The sequence below is a fragment of the Lissotriton helveticus genome, chromosome 1_1, assembly GCF_964261635.1.
Source record: "Lissotriton helveticus chromosome 1_1, aLisHel1.1, whole genome shotgun sequence".
Taxonomy (NCBI): domain Eukaryota; kingdom Metazoa; phylum Chordata; class Amphibia; order Caudata; family Salamandridae; genus Lissotriton; species Lissotriton helveticus.
The window spans coordinates 1468764621-1468770620 of NC_136057.1; positions in this window are offsets into that span (position 1 = coordinate 1468764621).

The following is a 6000-nucleotide window of genomic DNA, read 5'->3' on the forward strand; positions in this document are numbered from 1 at the left end:
GGGTGAGTGAGGGTGAGGTGTTGAGGGTGAGTGAGGGTGAGGAGTTGAGGGTGAGTGAGGGTGAGGGTGAGTGAGTGTGAGGGGTTGAGGGTGAGTGAGGGTGAGGGTGAGTGAGGGTGAGGGGTTGAGGGTGAGTGAGGGTGAGGGTGAGTGAGGGTGAGGCTGAGGGGTTGAGGGTAAGTGAGGGTGAGTGAGGGTGAGGCAGAGGGGTTGAGGGTAAGTGAGGGTGAGTGAGAGTGAGGGTGAGTGAGGGGTTGAGGGTGAACGGTTGAGGGTGAGTGAGGGTGAGGGTGAGGTGTTGAGGGTGAGGGGTTGAGAGTGAGTGAGGGTGAGGCGTTGAGGGTGAGTGAGGGTGAGGGTGAGTGTGGGTGAGGGTGAGTGAGGGTGAGTGAGGGTGAGGGTGAGTGATTGCGAGTAGCAAATAAATCGTATGGAGCCTGGGGCGTAGCGCAGGCTCCTGCAGGGGGAGGCTGGGACAGGCTGGGGTACCCCTTGAACTCAATTTCTACGACTATCCCTGAGTTGTGAGAAACTGGTGAGGGGGGGGATTCGGAAGGACGGGGTGACATCATGTAGATTTACACCATGGCATCGTGCTCCACAGCAAGCGAACGTCTCCCACAAACGGCAACATAGCGCGGCACAAAAACTCGGACTCTTTCCCCTGAGGGAAACGCGCACAGGCCTGCAGAACGGCTTATTTCCACCCTGTCAGAAATGGCACCTCAGCATGTGCCTTCCCTCGTCACTGAACAGGGCATATTGAACAGGGTCGAGGGCTGGCAGCTCGTCCTGTTCTCTTCCGTGAATGTCTAGCTGATTTGTCTTGCCAATAAAATATTATTTAACCGGGAGATGGAAACGTGCAGAGAAATGGATAGAGAGTGAGCGGAGACAAATGGAGGCGGGGGCTGGGGAGAGCGAGGGTAGGGAAACAGACAATAGGAAAAAGTAGAAAGAGGAAACATGCAGCAATGGAGAGAACACATCAGAAGAGCAGCTGTAAAATGGGATTGCGAGAGGGAAAATGAAAGGACATGTGGGACAGAGGAGAAGAGCACGAGGTGACCCAACAGGAGTAGATGGGTACTGGGGAGACATGACAGAAGTTAGAGATTAAATAGGTGCGACGGGGGTAAGAGGGCTGAGATATAGGGGTGCTTAGAGCGACGGAGATGCAGGGAAGGAGAGTGACGGTCACAGAAGGGGAGAGGTGTATAGAGATGGCGGGAGGCGGAACTATCCCTGAGTTGTGAGAAACTGGTGAGGGGGGGGGATTCGGAAGGACGGGGTGACATCATGTAGATTTACACCATGGCATCGTGCTCCACAGCAAGCGAACGTCTCCCACAAACGGCAACATAGCGCGGCACAAAAACTCGGACTCTTTCCCCTGAGGGAAACGCGCACAGGCCTGCAGAACGGCTTATTTCCACCCTGTCAGAAATGGCACCTCGTTCAAATACAAGTCCAGGGAGACCCTGGGCTGCTAGAAGCACAACAGTTGGGCATTAAGCCTCTAGAAATTAAATGGAATTTTTTCACGTTTTCATTTATTTTTTAACCGGTAGCTTATTTGCTCATAAGTAGTAATCATCAAAAAATATATATACACATATGTTTCAAAAGAACATTAGTAATCAATATCAACGTTAGACACATGAAAATATTAACAAGACATATTTTCAATTCCTGTGAGATGGTATTAACGGTTCATCAATAATAGGTATTCAAAAACAATAACCAACATCCCAATGCATTTCGGGTTACGTGAGGAACCCTTCTTCAGGGGATTAATTGTATGCAGTCAAAAATTCAATCGTCCTTGAATGATTGGTATCTCAATATGCAATTTCGACAGGATCTAAAAGGCAACAACATACCAGAATATATTTTGAATTTTTTCATATGTACAAGAATTCATCACAAAAGAACATTCTGGAGTGAACACTGAGGGAAAAGAGCCAAATTACATGCCACCAGAAGATGACACCCGTGTCATACTCAACAATCAATGAATGTGAGGTGCAGGAAATGAAACCGACTCGTTAATGAAAAGTACTGAAAATTAAACATGCTGCACTCTCAAAAGTGTGAAACAGGCTATAAAACCGTGACATTAAAAAACATGCCGGTGACAGTTAGACCATGTGAATTGCAGTATTCAAATATCTGCCCTTAAATCTAAAGGTGCATCTTCAATATAAAAGAGTACGTACACTCGTGAAAACAGTCTCACGTTTATCAAATGGAGCCAGCATCAATATCCCTTTCTGTATCAAAACCTAAACAACGAATAAATAAATGGGAGCCTTTGTTACTATAGTACACTGTGTTTATATACCAGTGTGATTCTGAAGTCGAAGCACATCTTACCGCCAACTTCAGAAACGGGTGATGACGCTGCTCAAGAAGTGGTCGCCCAGCAACATTCTATGTGTTAAAATAAGACTCGCGGTCAGTCTAATGCTGTAAAGCTGCCGCCCTTACCAAAACTAACTATTAATATTATATTCGTCAACTAACCTGCCGCCTCCAGCTTCGGCGTCCTGAATGAGTTTCTCCGGTGCGAGTCCGCCCTACCGATCACGTGGTGCGGAACTCGCCCGGTGGTTACTACCTTACTCAACACAAAGGAGGGACAATAGTCACGCAGCTTTGTTGTGCCTCACTAAACATGGCGATTATAGTGCGCCCTGCAGCCTGAACGCTGTGTACAATGAGTGCATCTGTCGTATGGATCATCAGTGAACCCATTCAGAGTTTTCTTAATGGGTCACTAATTCTAAAGTCCTTTATCCTGAATTGAGACAAAGTAATGGTGGTGTAATACCCTCATTAGTGAGATTATGCACAAAAGTGTGTTGAAATAAACTCAAAGGGAGTCTCAGCCATACTGTCATGGATTCTTATTGTATTCCTACGCTTGATACAAAAATATCTAAGGTAACATGGTGAAGGTGAAGATAAAAGTGAAAAAACATAATGAGTGAAAAAGAGTAAAAGAACTAATTCATGACTCAATTACGTGATTTATGAGAGAGCTGTAACAGAAATGAGAAAAGAAAAGTATGAGTGATTGCCAAGACTCAGTGTTCCCCCTTACAATCTGAAGTACGTCATCATAGCGTAGGAATACAATAAGAATCCATGACAGTATGGCTGAGACTCCCTTTGAGTTTATTTCAACACACTTTTGTGCATAATCTCACTAATGAGGGTATTACACCACCATTACTTTGTCTCAATTCAGGATAAAGGACTTTAGAATTAGTGACCCATTAAGAAAACTCTGAATGGGTTCACTGATGATCCATACGACAGATGCACTCATTGTACACAGCGTTCAGGCTGCAGGGCGCACTATAATCGCCATGTTTAGTGAGGCACAACAAAGCTGCGTGACTATTGTCCCTCCTTTGTGTTGAGTAAGGTAGTAACCACCGGGCGAGTTCCGCACCACGTGATCGGTAGGGCGGACTCGCACCGGAGAAACTCATTCAGGACGCCGAAGCTGGAGGCGGCAGGTTAGTTGACGAATATAATATTAATAGTTAGTTTTGGTAAGGGCGGCAGCTTTACAGCATTAGACTGACCGCGAGTCTTATTTTAACACATAGAATGTTGCTGGGCGACCACTTCTTGAGCAGCATCATCACCCGTTTCTGAAGTTGGCGGTAAGATGTGCTTCGACTTCAGAATCACACTGGTATATAAACACAGTGTACTATAGTAACAAAGGCTCCCATTTATTTATTCGTTGTTTAGGTTTTGATACAGAAAGGGATATTGATGCTGGCTCCATTTGATAAACGTGAGACTGTTTTCACGAGTGTACGTACTCTTTTATATTGAAGATGCACCTTTAGATTTAAGGGCAGATATTTGAATACTGCAATTCACATGGTGTAACTGTCACCGGCATGTTTTTTAATGTCACGGTTTTATAGCCTGTTTCACACTTTTGAGAGTGCAGCATGTTTAATTTTCAGTACTTTTCATTAACGAGTCGGTTTCATTTCCTGCACCTCACATTCATTGATTGTTGAGTATGACACGGGTGTCATCTTCTGGTGGCATGTAATTTGGCTCTTTTCCCTCAGTGTTCACTCCAGAATGTTCTTTTGTGATGAATTCTTGTACATATGAAAAAATTCAAAATATATTCTGGTATGTTGTTGCCTTTTAGATCCTGTCGAAATTGCATATTGAGATACCAATCATTCAAGGACGATTGAATTTTTGACTGCATACAATTAATCCCCTGAAGAAGGGTTCCTCACGTAACCCGAAATGCATTGGGATGTTGGTTATTGTTTTTGAATACCTATTATTGATGAACCGTTAATACCATCTCACAGGAATTGAAAATATGTCTTGTTAATATTTTCATGTGTCTAACGTTGATATTGATTACTAATGTTCTTTTGAAACATATGTGTATATATATTTTTTGATGATTACTACTTATGAGCAAATAAGCTACCGGTTAAAAAATAAATGAAAACGTGAAAAAATTCCATTTAATTTCTAGAGGCTTAATGCCCAACTGTTGTGCTTCTAGCAGCCCAGGGTCTCCCTGGACTTGTATTTGAACGATTATTATTTAGGAGGGAGTCTGGCACGCAACCCTCATGCTAGTAAGCACGCTAAGATTTCCTCAGAATCCACATAACCTATTTACATAATTGAGTACTGGTGTGCAGATCCACCCCACACAAGAAATGGCACCTCAGCATGTGCCTTCCCTCGTCACTGAACAGGGCATATTGAACAGGGTCGAGGGCTGGAGGGCTGGCAGCTCGTCCTGTTCTCTTCCGTGAATGTCTAGCTGATTTGTCTTGCCAATAAAATATTATTTAACCGGGAGATGGAAACGTGCAGAGAAATGGATAGAGAGTGAGCGGAGACAAATGGAGGCGGGGGCTGGGGAGAGCGAGGGTAGGGAAATAGACAATAGGAAAAAGTAGAAAGAGGAAACATGCAGCAATGGAGAGAACACATCAGAAGAGCAGCTGTAAAATGGGATTGCGAGAGGGAAAATGAAAGGACATGTGGGACAGAGGAGAAGAGCACGAGGTGACCCAACAGGAGTAGATGGGTACTGGGGAGACATGACAGAAGTTAGAGATTAAATAGGTGCGACGGGGGTAAGAGGGCTGAGATATAGGGGTGCTTAGAGCGACGGAGATGCAGGGAAGGAGAGTGACGGTCACAGAAGGGGAGAGGTGTATAGAGATGGCGGGAGGCGGACGAGGAAAATGGTTAGAGAAGGAAAGATGAAGGAAGCACGAGGGAGAAAAGGAAGACGTAAGAGGGTGAAAATGCGTAGAAAACAGAAAAGATTAATAAGTGGGGGAGAGGGCTAGCGAGGGGAGAGCAACAGAATAGACGATCGTGATTAGAGGGTGAAAGGAAGAGAGATGAGAGATCGTGGGACGGAGGTGAAGAGAGAGATATTCGTATAACGTGTAAGAGGAGATAGCTGGAGTGATAGATGAGTTGAGATGAGGATGAGGGACATCGAGAGGTAGGCGATTAAATGGAAACGTATTGAAAGGAGATGGGCAGTTGGAGGAAATTAACAAACAAGACGGAGGGCATTGCTGTGGGGAGGGGGTGGAGGAGAAATGCACACGGCGGGCAGGGGAGGGGGCGGAGCGGGGAGAGCGGCATGTGGGTGTGAAGAAGCCGGGGCCTTTGAAGTGAAGCTAAGCTTCACTTCAAAAGGTGTCGGGAGGAATGCGGCTGAGGGAACAGACGGCGATTGCGGCTGAGGGAACTGATGTGCACGCACTTTTAAGCTCAATGCACATGCGCATTGAGCTTAAAAGTCACGGGCACTGCAAGGAATCGCCACGATTCCTTGCTTCTTAGTTAAAGGTTGTTTAAGCCGCAATAGGCTCGCAAGCTCGATGCGCATGCGCATCGACAGGCGAGACCTAAAAACACAGGGCTGTGAAGAAGAGCGCGTGCTGCTTCTAATAGAGTATGTATTGT